Consider the following 16060-nt stretch of genomic DNA (forward strand, 5'->3'; position numbering starts at 1 on the left):
CAGGGAGTTACCCCCAGGTGTGCAGGCCTACAGTCTGGGTGGGAGTCGGTCCGGGGACACCAAGCCCCAGGGATCGCTGGGGCAATCGCTGTACCTGATCACCACCAAAAAGTCAGGGCTCAAAACATGAATAACATGAAAGATGAAGTAACTAAATCAGTCAATGAACCTAACATCAGTGGGGTGCTGGAAGTGGCAGAGCCTATGCATGACTGTTAAGTCTAATCTAGAATCATTTGTACCATAAACAGTTAACACAAACCAAGCACATTAAGCAAGCTTAGAGAAGGGCCAGCACAGGCTAGCCGACTGGCAACATGGCCAAAAATCAGCAAAGGTACAGGTATTGAGCAGAGGTTCATAAAAAGCCCGGACGGCTATTGAAACAGCAATTGCATTGCCACCAACATAGGAGCAAAATCACCAATTTCTGACAAAAAAAATGTTCAAAGATTTAGATGTTTAACTGCTGAAGATCTTTGCGATCGCTTCTCTAAGGTGTATCTAATGAATCTTGGTCCTGAATCCAGCTGCTTTTCATAGAAATATTTGTATCCCAACTACTTCAAGATAATTGCTTCAAGGTCATCAGTACCTTAAAAATATCAGGAACAAATGTGTCAGAGTGTTCAATATTTCCCCAATTAACTGTTATACTCTTCTCTGTGGCAATTCATCTCTTCCAATCATATTTCAGAAAGTTATAACTAAAAGCTGAGCGTCGGGTCTAAGTATTGTTGAGTAGCTGTTGAAGAATGGAATACTAAGAATCATTACCGATGCTAGTTTTTAATGCATATGATAAATTTGAAGATAGAAAATTAGAACTAATTTATTTTATTGATCAGACACAAAAATTGAATTTGAAAGTTGTACAGACATTTAAATAACACCTTATACAATGGATAACCTAACCTGCCTGCGAAATCAGAGAAGGATATCTGCAAAAAGTTGATAATGAATGCAATCAAAATGGGATATAACACTTTTAGAGTTGCTAACTTGCGACTGCAAAAGTTTAAAATTATAAATATGTATATTATGCACAACTGAGATTATTTATGTGGATTTAAAAGGTCCTTGGTGTGGACATGTAGACACCGACTTCATACGTTTGCTGAATGTACACAGCTGAAGGAATTCCGGTTTGTGTCACAAAGCAATTTATGAATTTATAAAAGCCAATGTAAGTTTGACAGGACAAAGTATTATTCTTGGCATAGACGAGCTAATGCTGTGAAAGAGCGCTCCATTGTCTATAATACTTAAATTACAGCCAGATTGCGGGTTGCCCAGGTGTGGATTAGCTCCATACCACCAAGCATTGATAAATGATGCAATCAGCCTGTCGTACCCACGAGGTGGCAATACAGCATCTCAAAGAGCCATTCGGACGAAAGTGATATTGTAAGAACTGCAGATCACTTAGAGAATCAGAGCATGCTAATTGAAACATTGATTACAATTAGTCATTGGTCTATGAAAACTTGAGTTGATCTATGCCTGTCTGATTTTTCTTATTGTTATGTACAAAGTACAATGTCACCGTTTTCTTGGTGCCAACGGGTATGAACGTGCTGCTACAATAATTGTTTCGTGACTTAGGCGGAAATATTTCAGGATTTACATTGATATAAAAGGGTAGATTTATCAAAACTTTGCTCTACTGCCCAGCTATGTAAACTGACGCAAAGCACCCCAAAGTTTTAATAGTATTTACTTTACAGTGCATTACTTTTTCAATGTTGCACATAAAGCAATTGTAGCTGCTTTATGCTACTCTGCATCAAGGGGGCATTCCATGGATGCTACTTGGGTATACCAACACTACAATTCAAGTTTTTTTTTTTAATCAAAGCCAGATCTAGAAAGATTGCCTAACCTGATTTTGCATCAAAAATAATGTCTCCTTTAGACAGGCGTTAAGAGAAATGTATATATTTCACCTACATTTTTCACACATTCCATGTGTGTCTGTGTGCTGCACTTTACAGCACACATCAAATGGGTGAAATGTTATAAAATGTATCCAAGCATAGGATTTTGGACTGGAAGGTTATTCTGTCAGCACAAAACCTATGTCAGACATCATGCACACACCTTTGCCCTATGGTGCGTTGCAATATTTCAATACATTTCCCTGATGTCTTCCAGGTCTCCTAGTCTGCCTGTTGTTCATCCATCTTGCTCCTTTGTCTTTCTGTCCATCGAGCTATCTGCCCGGCCACCCATCTGCCCCATCCATCCATCCATCCATTCATCCATCCATCCATTCATACATCCATCCATACATCCACGTATGTATTCGTAGTAAAGTGTTGTGCATTTCTCTACCCATGATACAGCCTTGTGTAGAAGAAATAACGTTCTAAGAGTTGGGAAAAGCAACTATATAATTTATCCCACTTAAATGGGGATTTCCATTGAATTTGATGCTCAAAATTGCAATTAAAAGCACTTGTGTCACTGTGTCGGGCATCGGCAAACTGAACGGAGATGAGTAATTAGGACTTTATTGTGTTTTTTTCTGTACACTTTTCAAACACTCTCAGCACTTCTGCAAATATAACACGACTCGAATGTCCACATTTCCTGTTAATTAAAAGCTGTTAAATTCTGTAACAATGCTTCTGGGGAGATTGCCATAACATTAAAACTTGTGTATTTGAATGTGTCATTATGAGCATCTTGTTCAAATTGGTGCGGATACAATTTAATTTCTCCAATCTGATGGTAATAACCAGCTCCAGCACTTAGTTTTAAAGACTGAATACAAATGTGAGCAAGTGAAAACAGCAGAGCTGAAAGCCGTGGCGAAGAGTCCCGTTACCCTTTAATGTGCAATTTAAAAACAGGGGTCAAATCAATTTAGATCAAGGAGAATGGAGTATACATACGGGGTATAAAATAAATCAAGAAATGCTGACATGGACAGAATATTAAGCAATGTACTTTACAGCATTCTCTTCCACCCGTGCAAAAAAAAAATCTTTTGTAAAAACGATAATCAACCTACCTATGAAGACTGTAGCACCAATATAAATTTGTATTAAATCTAAAGCCCTCATCCCAACTTTGGCCAGTATCTGGAAATAGCGATACCGCATGGTGCATTTTTCTACCGGTGCGGCAGTGCGGTATTAGCTCCATATTATGGTTCCACTTGCTCAAATGGACAATAACACTGCATAACCGCACGTTTTCCCCATCCCAGGCTTCATAAATTAGAATTATGCAGTTTTTTCCCCGCAAACACGTGCACAGTAATAGTAATGCGGATTCAGATTTTTTTATTTTTTTTAATGACTGCAAAGTATTGAATTATGCACGACACATTCATGAGGGAGTAGAAGGCGTGAAACTACAGCACAGCATACCTCGAACAGGGGGAAATAATTATGCAGTGTTATGTAACTGTCCTACCAGAAGGCAGTTTAATTAAACGTGAGGGGGAAAGCCTCCTCTAACGTGAAAGTGATGCTTCGATCCCTTCATTGTCCTGCACACGTGGAGATCGTCTACATTGCCGCTGACCAACTATTTGCTGGGTATTCTTGCAATACCACCTCCATTCCTGCCTACTATTCTCAGTACGATGGAGAGAAACAGGAACAGACTAAATCCCACTATCTACTATGTTGTTCATTAGAGCACCCTCTCGTTCACCCAGTCAGAACCGGCTTTGGCGGTGGTAGAGCCTGGTGTGACAATATTTGTTGGTGCACCCCCAAAGAAGTTGATAATTGCTATTAATTTAAAATTAGTTATGGAAATTGTGTAATGATTTTTAGATGTGGGTTGTGGTGTTTATTATGGTTGAGGGTGGAAAGTAATTTATGTTTAATACATTAATAATTAGTTGATCATTAATATTAATTCATCAATTAATAAAAAATATGGCAATTGTTTATTTTTATTTTGTGTGTGGGTATCAGTTTTCTAGGGGTAATGTTTGGGGAGTAAATAATTTTTTATCTGTTTTAATTTGTTTTTTAATTAATTATATTTCTTTAATTGATAATTAATTACGTTAATTATGGAGGTACATTTTTTAAAATGTAGATGTGTGTTATGAATTGTGTGGTGTTATGGGGTAGGAAATAAAAAATATTACATTTATGAGATAATTAAATATATAAATAATTTCTATTAAAACTAGTTTTTTGTTTGTAAATAATGTTTAAATGAAAAAATTCTAGGTATTTGTTAGATCTTTTTAACATTATAACATGATTTTATGTTCTGTACATTTTTATAGTTTTATATGAGCTTTTTTTAGCTTTTGGGTTGTAGTTGATACTTAGTTTTTTTCAAATTTTGAACTGACTCAAATGGGAATATTAAATGTTACACCTCTGCTATCCAACACTTTCCCTACTGTTGCACTCACTGGAGTGGGAATAGTTATTTTTACCACTTCGCTATCCAACTCTTTCCCTACTGTTGCACTCACTGGAGTGGGAATAGCACGTTTTACCCCTCTGCTATCCAACAGAAAGGAGAGAGAGCGAGCGAGAGCAATCAAATATGGAGACTCTTTCACTGTGCTGGTAGTAAAAGGGGAAAAGGGGTGTTGGGAGGAATTGTGGTCACCACACTGGATGGAATGGTGCTGCCCATTCAGAATGGTGACCTTTCAGGCCCCTTCTTCAGGGCATGGCAAGGTCTCAAGAAACCCATCAATCTTTTAGCAGAGTAGATCTTTCCATTGCATTTCAGTAGCAATGATACCAGCAGAACGAAATCTTATTTTAGGAATTCCTTACTGTAAAAGCTCACACCACTGGAGGTAGAAAGGGGTATAATTTGTTTGTATGGGGCATTTTTTATAGCAATTTTTGTCTCAGACGGAGCAGTGTGCCAGATATTACCACCCACTCAGTTGTACAGTGGGCAGGATCAAATGACATGTCATAAGTGGTAGGCTACCATCTTTTATTCAGTATGGCCCGTGAAATCTACGCCAAAACATCTGAGAAAACCTTTACTGCTTCCTCTAGGGACACTTATTTTATTGTTGAAAAAAATATGTTTTCTAAATAAAATGAAAGAAAGCTGGGAAACTGAGCGTCATGCAACAATTACAGAGTGAGTTGAAATAGAATATTGGCAAATATCAACAACATGTTTAATTACAGTTTACGCACAACAGAAATTTCTATTTCGATCATATTAGACCCTATTAAAAAAAACAAAAATTTAATTTGCTTCTTAATGGCTCATCTGGACTTCCTATGTCATGAAGTAGGCTTGCTTTACATGTTGGTAAAACGTTGTAAGATCCAGAAGTGATAGAAGCAAACCATAACTTTCTAGTTCATTTAGATAAGACAGCATGAATTTTACTTGTAATTTAACTCAATTGTTATGTAGTATGTGTGTGTAGTATACTTGTAAAGCGCACAGCTGCCCCAGCAACGGGGCGTCCCGGCGCTGTATAACTCTGGGGAACCCGTCCTGGCTTTCCCTGTGGGATGGTCCCTTGCTGGGAGTCCCCAAGGTGGAGCCAGGCATCCCCGGAATTGGTGGGGCCGTTGTGGAGATTAGGCAAGCTAATGCCCAGAGTTGCCGAGTGGAACCCCTGATTAGAGTAAGCACCGAAGCGAGAATTATCGAGTCCGCTGACCAAGGTCCACGACTCTGCCGCGTCGGGAATTGAACCCTGGTCCCGGGCCGACTTCTGCTCTCGGGCCTGCCGCCTCTAACCAGTGAGCCACACTACTCCACTGCACACTTATCAGCAGCACACATTAACTAGAACGTATTGACATTCGCTGCACACTAAAAGAACAATATGCGGCGATGTTAAAATAAATGTACTGTGATCTTAAAGTTCGCAATCAATTTGCCAGACAAATACATTTGACACTTAGGGGTTGATTATGATGTCGGTCGGAAAGGCTTCGAATGGCATTCGCTTAGTCCGAATCCGATTCAGAACCCGCCTTTCCGACTGACTCAGACACATTTCAAACCGACCGATTACGATGGTCGGAAACCGTTCAGACTTTCTGACTCGGTATGAACAGCATTCTGAGGAACCGAGTCGGTCACAGTCGACTCGTACGTGTACAGACCGCATTTCTCACCGAGCGATTACAATGTTGGATTCGGACAGCCTTTTCAAATTGGTTGTTCGACATGGATCGGCTGTTGGAATCTGACTTTTGGGGCCCATAGCAGGCCCCCTTTAACCCGAGGGCCTCTGAATGGGTCCAGTGGGGGTACCCATGGGTCCTCTCTTTCAGAGCATGCACAGTGTGGCAGGTACCATGGGGTGCCTGCATAATTGTGCACGATTATCCCCACCACTCTTTCCTTCAATGGGAGCCTGTGTATTCATTCGGAACGCAGGCTCCCATTGAATTCAATGGGAGTCTGACCGAACGGTGTTCGTAAGCATCGAAATCGGTCGGTCAGACTCACCGAATCTGATTCGGTCGGAAACGATTCCGAGACCTTGTCGGTCGGAATGCTTTCCAACCGACATTGTAATCGCCCCTAAATTGGGACTAGCCATGCTGCTTGTGTGGGGACTCCAAGCCCCAGGAACCACTGTGCCAGGAGGCGCCTTCGCTTGAGACTATGGGGGAGGAGCCCCCTTGCGCTATGTAGCACCATTATTTATCCCGCTGCGTGGGATCTGCCATGCTGCTTGGTTTGGGGACTCCAAGCCCCATGAACCACTGCACCAGGAGGCGGCTGCACTGGAGTCCAGGGGAAAAAGCCCCCTTGCGCTATATAACGCCATTGTTTCTCCTGCTGTGCGGGACACACACAACCAAAGCATGGACCAAGGGCAGGTCCGTCCACTCCCGTCAGAGCCCGGAGGAGGCAGGGCTTGGCCACCCCCATTGACTTTAGATTTCAAAGGTACTGTGCATCTTTATTGTGACTGTTCTTCAAGTGCCTCCCTGGACTCTTATTTTTGTCTTGCACAACTTCAGTCTGTACGCTTATATGTTCTCCCTGTTGACTACTGCTTGTCCTGCAATTCTCTAGGATGCCAATCGTAAGCTAGGCACCAATACTGAAGGGGCTACCTGCCAAGAAATCAGGCACGGATGGGAACATTGGAAAGTCAGTGGGGCCATAGGTAAATACATTCTTCTTGCTGAAAACTTCTTTCATTAGCCTCTATACCCATTGATTGTGGAGCTTCTACCAGCTTATCTGGCCAGGAAAGGGTGGGTAGAGACTATCCTGATATATGTGCTTCACCCCCCCCCCCCCATATCCAGGCTGTTAATCAAACCAGGGCCGGACTGGCTACCGGGCAGTTAGGAATGCTGCTGAGCTGGGTGGTGATTTAGTTAATGGGGACCTGCGTGAGCTAAACGAAATTCGTTTTGCTTTCAGTATTTCGCAGCGCACGCAAGTCTCCATGGACAAAATCAGCCACCACTGCAATAGAATCAGGCAGCAGCTCGGCAGCATTCCTGACTGCCCGGTAGCCAGTCCGGCCCTGAATCAAACCCTGCCAACACACAACAAATGAAAAACAGGGCACACTTACAAATATACAGCTACTTTTGCCAGGCGTGCATCCCCTGGGGCCCCAATGCCTATATGACTTCCTTGATTGTAAAGAGTTTATTGGGGGTCTATTTGAGCAATTTGGCAAGGAGGTTGTTGGCCTTCTTGACACTAAGCTATCAGGGTTATAATAATGCCTGGAGTGCACTGAGGCTAAATTAAGTGAATTGGACTCCAGGTTGGCTCATGGTGTAGCGGGAGGGGGTGACAGTATCACCGGGCAGAGGCCGTCAAGTCCAGCTCAGGAGCATCAGCATTGGGGAGAGGGAGCAGATTTCAACCCGTATATCTGGTGCATCTCCTGTGCCTGGTTTAGCCATATCCACCCCCTCCCCGCCCAAAGGATACTGAAATGCCAGTACTCAAGCTGGGGGCCATTGCTCTATGGGAAACTGTATTGTAACCTCTAAACATTTAGAGCCGACCCTTGGATGTGCCACAAGATGTAATTTCCCACCAGCTGCATGCCCCTATTTCATAGTCATGACAAATGTCCCGATACTGCACTCTAAAGCGAGTGAGTCTACTGTAGAACTTATTAATAAAGTAATACTCTGGATCAAGCAGCCACGGTGCGTAGCCCCACTAAGCCCTGGACGCACCGTGACAAGAGCAGCCAGCACCTCAATAAAATAGAAATATTAATAATTATAATTACAAATAATAAAGCGCCGCAGCGCTGCGCTTCAGTCCGGGACCGGGAAAAAAAACAGATGGAATGCGGAGTGTAAATGTATGTATGTAGTTGAGCTTATATAGCGCACAGCTACCCGCAGTGGGTTTCCCGGCGCTTGCTTAGGGAACCCTTCCTGGTATTCCCCTGTGAGATAGCAGGGTATCCACAAGGTGAAAGTCAGGCATCCCGCCGCGAGGGGCCGTTGTGGAGATTAAGCAAGCTATTGCCCAGAGTCGCAGAGTGTGAACCCGTGAGTCGAGGAGGCACCGGGGCGAGAATTATCGAGTCCGTGGAATTTTTAGCCCAAGACCCACCGAGGCGGGGAATTGAACCCTGGTCCAGGACCGATCTCAGCTTCCGGGTCTGCTGCCTCTAACCCCTGAGCCACACTTCTCCACTTAGTACTTAGGGGGTGGGGCTGGCCAGCTTCAGTGATGGTCTGAGTCTGCAGAAGGCCAGCAGCAGAACTGTCTCTGCGCATGAGGATTTTAGGGTGGCACCTAGCCCACGCATGTGGGTTACAAGGCTGACACTGAGAGGGATCGAAGGGGCCGGGGGGTGCTGCTTTAGCCGGGCCCGGGGTTTCAAAGGCACCAGAGGGCAAGTATTCAGTGTGCCCCCCTAGCCAATCCTGGCGCAGCATGCAGCGCCAGGATTGGCTGGTGGTGGGTGGCACACTGCCTCAGCACTGACTGCATATCATGGCCAATCACAGCATGTGAAGCCATGCAGTGATTGGCCATTCGGGATGTGCGCGCGCCGTGACGTCGTTGTCACTTTTTCAGTAGTTTGAGTTTCATTCGTGTAGCGTCTCAGGAGCGGCAAGCAAAGAACTGGTCGTGCAGCCTGCTTCTGTTGCGGATGTTCTTTAGGAGCCAGTGTATTAAGGTAGGATTCATTTAGTTTTGAAATGTCCACTTTTCCTCATCTGCCGTTGTCAGCTGCCCCGTCTCTTTCTGTCTCACTCGATGAAACGGTGCTTCGATTCCTGGTGAAATGGATCCAAAAAAGAAAGAAAAACTTTTGTTGGAAGTGTTTCTGACATTTTCCAAAGTGCCGCCTCGGACCTCTTGCTCCTTGATGACCTTACTTTGATTGAGGCCACATTTCTTGCATAAGTTTGCACCACAGGCAGACAAAAAGGAACATCTGCTTGAGACAGGATCAGTGTGGCTTAAATCCTGAAATGTTTGTGGGGAGACATCTTTTCAAAAATACTGCAAAATATACTTTTTGAAAGTTCTGAACAGAGCACTTTGGATATCCATTAAAGTGTCTAGAAAAAAACTGGTGCCAGGTGCCTGTGGAGGAGATTCAAAACGAGTCTCATCGGCTTGTAGAAATAAACATCAGAACACCTTAATTGTAATCCCGGACTATGCATACTAAACTGAGTAAGCTCTTCTACCTCAAACCTCTTACTAGTTTATGTGGAATAGATTAAGTAGCTAGGAAAAAAAGTCTATAAATGTATTCCACTGTCTGACATCCACCCATCTGTACCCATATGTTTCAAACTCTATCCTTCTGATCATCTTATTTGCACTCTCAGGGTACAAAATACGAATAATAAATAACTAAAGCATTACAGAGCGTTCACAAAGTGGCCAGATTAGTTTTATTAACACCCAAACACAGTAGTGCCACTTTACAGAGTTTGCCAGCGCTGCTTTTTGTTTTCTCCTCTTTCTTTGAACAGCATTGTTTTCCCTGGGTGATGAGGTGCACCATTCCTGGAGGTACTGCAATACCTGGTAGATGGGTGGAGTGGAAACCGATTAATGTGATCCTTATCCACTTTTTTCCTTATTTTAGTTTATAAAATGCGTACCACGGCTCTGTGTTTAGGAATGTAGTCTTTTTAAACCATACTGCTCACGGTTCATAGGATATAAGAAATGGACCGTGATACTGGTCCCTCCAGGGATCTGTAGTGGTGCTTAAAGTTTCAGTAAAAAACACTCTTGATTTCTGGATAATGAGTATAAAAGTGTTAAGGTAGCCATGTTGTTCTACTTACATTTCACATGATTTACTTAATCTTGCATCCATATGAGGGTTTGCTTTTTCCAGTAAGGTACTTTTTTTCCAAGCAGCATATAACTCTTGTGCATAATTTGAATTGAGCCGCATCCAGGTATATATTGCCGGGCACTACTGGGTTGTAGCTGAAGGCAGTGTGGGTGTTTCAGTGGGACAGTATGGTGTCTATTGGGGGATGTGGCACTACGCCAGAGCTGCCGAATTTGGTTCTGGGGAACCAGGTTCAGCCTTCATGAACAGTCCACCAGACCACTCTCCTGAGGGAGCACATTCCCATGGTAGACCTTATAAGCCCCAGCTAGACCTTTAGAAGCCCAGGCCCAGCCCCACAGCACAGCCCGATGGCGGCACGTGACATGAGTGAGAGACACGACGCCGCAGCCGCACTACAGTGAGTCAGTGAGCTCAGCTGACTGACTGAGTCCGGACTCCGGCGGTACCTCTCCTCGAGACCTCCGGTAAGTGGGTCTGGTTACGGACGTTCACGGGTGGTATTAACTTAAAACTGCCCACAGACTTCTCCCACCCTCAGCTGCCACCTGCCAGCCTGGCCCGTAGACTTTGCTGATTTTGCCTGTCTGGTGTCCTATCTGTCTCCATTCACGCTATGTTTTTGCTCTTCTTGTGGTATTTGAGCTTGCTGTAGGGAGTGTTTGTGGTAATATCAGGGAAATCCATAGCAAAAGTTGGCTCACCAGACCATAAAACGGGCCCTCAAAACAGAAAACACGTCTGCATACTGATTTTTCAGACCAGTCCTTCTGGCACTGCTCGATTCACTGTAAGCCAGCCTCTCTGGAAGATGGTAAACAAGAATTGATGCAATTGTATTTAGTGATAATGTTAAACCTAATAGTGATTGTATGTAGGTTTAAGACAACTGTGGAGGGGTATAGAGCGTATGGTACACAAGAGAAAACTGGCCCATTTGCATTGTAAATGCTTCATGTTATTTAAAAACATAAACTACTTTTATCAGTTTACAAAGCACTTGGAAGGGTCAAGTCAGTGTCCAGGATCTATTCTGCGGAAACTAAAATAATGAATTCCACAACAATGAGATTTGTTATGGTTTTAACCTTTGGGCAAGGGCTGATACATGCATGCATGGGAGAAAGTGAAATTCTTCTTAGAAGCACACTATATTGTCGCATTAAACTGGTGTAAGATGAGAAATATCCACTGCAAATGGTCGAGAAAGGTCCATTGCAAATATATTTTTATATGTGTGCCCTGTGATCAGTTCACAGTCAAGCAATGTACACTTTCATAAATATGTCTTGTGGTCAGGGTACTGTTCTAGGACTGGATGTTTTGATAGATGTAATGTGTTGCAAATGTGCAGATCTGTTACTGGAAAAGCTCATACACGTGGCCTGTGGTTAGTGCCAGTAAAGGAGTAAAACCTTTTTATTTGTGTGACTTATGCTCAATGTGTGGGTCTCAGATTGGACCTTTTCATATCTGTCACTTGTAGTCAGTCTGCAGGTCTCAGACTGGACCTATCATACATGTGACTTCAGGACCATGTGCAGTCCAAAGACTTGATCATTTCACATATGTGGCTTATTGTTTGCATGTAGGACAAACAATGGACGGTTTGATATACATGATTTATGGTCTGTGTGCAGCCTAAGACTGACCCTTCATGGCACATTCCCACCATAACTATGGCCTCAGCGCCTATTGCGAATACTGCCGTCTTTGCTGTTCTCTGTTGATTTGGAATTTAGTGGTGGTTCTTGCTCTCTTGAGGAGAGTAGTCTTACTGGATAGTGGTTGGCATGATGGACCAGATTAACGTATTGCCCAGTGATTGACTATGTTGGAGGAGGTGGTGGCTAAATCATCCTACTGGTGTCTGTGTTCACCACCCTCCCTGTCTGGCTTTGCTATTCCTTGCTCCATGCAGTTGTTTCTGAATTTGTAAAGGCTGTTTCCCAACTGCTGTGCAACTTCTGCTACTCTTAGAGCTGAGATTTTCATGAAAGTCTTATAGTCTGAATTCAGCAGCGTAATAGGACCGAATGTATGCAGCTCTGTGGTTATACTGAATAAGCAGCTATCTATGTTATGCCATCTATTAATGTAATAACTGCACTTTCACAATTGCTTTATTAACCTTCCTGGTTTCTCAAATTTGCTTGAAAATGCACGATTTTTCTTCTTTTTTTTCAAAATTTCCTTGGGGGGGGGGGGGGGGTTACCCCCCCAAACCCCCCTTTTGGTGTTCGGGGTCGCTCGCTCGCTACGGCGCTGTATGCAAATCACTTTGCGCCACACCACTTTCAAATGTCCCCCACCGCCCCTGGGATCAAGGGGAACTAAAGGCTCCACAGTAGCTTATTTACTGAGGTTCTCATTTCTAGAAAGGATGGATCGGGAAGACGCACAAAGTATTTTTGGGGGACTGTTTTGGAGTCACTTTCAGGAGCGCTAGGGTCGCTGGTAACCTAATTTGGCCCTCTCAGCAAAACCATCTCAAAAGCAGTAACATCAACATACTGCCCCTTAGCTTCTTTTATAGAGATCTGGCGAAATCCCCGTATAACCATGAATGCTTTCACCATCCTATGCCACACCAACTAGCTCCCTTCAATATTCCTGTTTACATTCACTTCTCCCATCTGAGCGACTTGTCAGAAAATCATTGACGCAGCATCCATAACGTGATTAAGTCAACCTCTGTTCAGGACGCCAGCTGTGGACTGAGTCCCTCAATTATCTGGTTCTGCGCACCTCATGCCTTGGTTACCTTGATTGATATCGAGTGTACACAGTTATCTCTGTCATCTAGTGTGGCAAATTTAACCACCCCACAAACCCTGCCCATGAAGTTAATATCCTTTCCTGGAGTTCTGTAGCCTCACCAGCAAAATGGATTGTGAAGAGTGTGGTCACTCTACATACAAGTATGATATTATTTTCTTTCAAGAAACCTGGCCAACAGAGTTAATCAGCATGAATGACTATTATTTTCACATGGTCTCTGCAGCCCCATCTCTGGGTATCAATACAATGCCGGTCAGGCTCTCGCCCGACTGGCACCATAGTGGAAGCGGGACTGTCCGACAAGGAGTCGGCAGACCCGCTGCCCTTATTACAATGTGACCACCTGCAAAGTGTATATTTTCAATTGTGGCTTGTGCTGCAGCACAAGCCGCAATATAAAATGTACACTTTAAAAACATCCCTGCACCATGTGCCAGGCAGCATGTGGTGCCTGATACATGGTGCAGGATGTATAGGGGCAGGCCCTATAGTGGAGGGCCATGTGGGAAGGGGGCCCCACAAGTCACTTTCCCCCTGCCTTTTCATAGCGGGCGAACCGCCATGAATGGATTGGCGAAAAGGGACATTGTAATTCCAATGGCGGTGTCTGAGCAAGACTCATCCCTATTGTAGAGATTACTGCCCCTCCAATGGTCAGACGGGCTCCTTGAGTCCTCACAGAGCGTAGGACTGTCCCTCCGCCTTCTGCCGCCAACTGCACGCATTATAATGTGTCAGACAGACCGCAGCAGCAGATGACAGTTGGTCCGCCATCAGAATGGCCCACTCTGCCAGGTAGGACCAGGGCTGGATTAATGATCTGGTTTAAAGTTACCTTGGAATGGAGTATCACTCTAATCCCTTCCAGTAGTAATGTATTCCAAGTGTTTTTATCTATGTGGCCCAATGGATTGAACATTGCTCTAATTACCCTTTCTAATTGGTACTTTAAATCTGACCCTTTTGTTAATCCTAATGTTTTGACTGATTTTATCTTAGGACTCGAAGTACAACTTGTCTCTTTGCACAAGGTATTTCAAATTATCCTAGGTGGGGATTTTAATGTTAAACTAGTGTCAAACCAGCTGGAAAATGAATGTACTATTTTTGATTGTCTTAGTATAGAGAATGATAAGCATCCTTGGGATAAGGGGGCCATGTCCTTTCTTAAATTATTAAAACGTTTGACCTTCTTAACATCAATTAACTTTGTGACCCATCTTATCTGGCCAAAGCTACTTTTGAGAGGTGGGAGTGGTCCTCCATTATTGACTACATCTTTTTTACCCATGACTTACTCGCCAGGGTTTCTAGGGATGCTATTTATGAAAGCCGATACAGTGACTATAACCACTTTAGTCTTGTTTTACACATTTCTAGAAGGGGGGAGGCCATAAGAGTGTAGCCTCTCAAGCATTATTAGTTAAGACCCAAGGTTTGCTCTTGGCTTAGAGAAATGCTGACTTGAGCACTCTCCTGCTAAAACTTTGCCTGAATTACCTCCCTGTGGTGCTCAAATATCTCACTCTACTGATGATTACTGGACTGTGACTGACCAATTTGGCAAGCTAAGCTCAGTGGTAAGTACTCTGCTTTTGAACAGTTCAGGGACCCATAAGGATAAATGGTTTGACCAACCCTGTAGAAAGGCCTTGGTGCATTTACATGAGGGATATTAAGAAAGCCCAACCATATAGCAGACTATAAGGCTTTCCAATGGTCCAGACCTAAAGAACTTCAGAACAAATCCTGGGGAATGCTGGGTGTGGCCTATAGGATGGAAGATACAAGATCTTTATGGGTGGTGGTAGCAAATATTACATATGTGGGACAAATTCTAATACTGAAAATGCCTCCATCTGCCAAGAAGCCTGGATTAATCATGTTAAAGTAGTCTACGGGTCCAAGATCTTAGCCCAACACGCCGAGGAGGTGGTGGCCTTCCCTGTAGCTTTGAGATTTACCTTAGATGAGATAAGGGAAGCGATCTCTAAAAGCCACTTAACAAAGGTCCCAGGGCCAGTTATGGGTGCCTATGGATTTGTATAGATCATCTGAGGATCTGTGAGCTCCCCTATTGTGTAATTCTTTCAATGCCATCAGCAAGATGGGCCTCTTTCATTTTTGGTGAACAGCTGTTTCAAAAAGGGCAACCCTCAATCTCTAGAGTAATAGCGGCTGGTATCCTTGCTGGATTCCGCTGTTAAGCTGGTGGGGAGAGTGGTTCTGGAATGCCTCTTAGCCTGGGCCAGAGAGTCTGACATACTTTCAGAGGTGCAGTATGAGTTCCATGAAGGGCTCAGTAGGGAGCAATGCCTCAATTTGCACCTGCTTATGAGAAATTATACTGTTATTAAGCAGGGCTCCATTTACCTGGCCTCCATGGACCTCTCCTGCACCTTCGACAGTGCGTTGAGGTCCAAACTTTAGGATATTTCCTGATTAATTTAGAGGTGGATGGTGACTTGGTCCAGTTCTTGTGAGCCTTGCACTATGATCTATCTGGTTTATTCAGGTTTGATCCCTCAGGTAAGTGGACAGATTGCTTTAAGCTGGGGTGAAGGGTGCGCTAGGGGTATGTCCTAGCTCTATTGTTGTTTTTATGATATATTAATAGCTTAGGTGCCGCCCTGTCTAATAACGTTTCTGACGCTTCGTCCATTGGCAGGAAAAAGGTCCCTGTTTTACTTTACGCAGATGATGTAGCCTTACTTTCGACTCACAATGGCCTTAACATCTTATTCCAAGAATTTGTCACCTTTATGGGGTCATTGGGTCTTGTCATTAACCAAACCAAAACCTTTAATATGGCCTACAATCTTAGGCAAACTAAGATGCAGGGTATTTTGTAACAAGGTCACCCTGTTGCTCTCACCCAGGATTTCTCATACCTGGGTGTTGTCTTTGATGCAAGGGGTAACTAGGGGTCCACGTACAGCCAGAAATGTGTTAGCTTGGTTAGGTACGTTTTTAACTTTGCCAACTGCATTGGTAAAAAAACAGTGGCCCCTTTGCTAGACATTTACAGAAGAA

This window comes from Lissotriton helveticus, chromosome 5_1, assembly GCF_964261635.1.
Source record: "Lissotriton helveticus chromosome 5_1, aLisHel1.1, whole genome shotgun sequence".
NCBI lineage: Eukaryota > Metazoa > Chordata > Amphibia > Caudata > Salamandridae > Lissotriton > Lissotriton helveticus.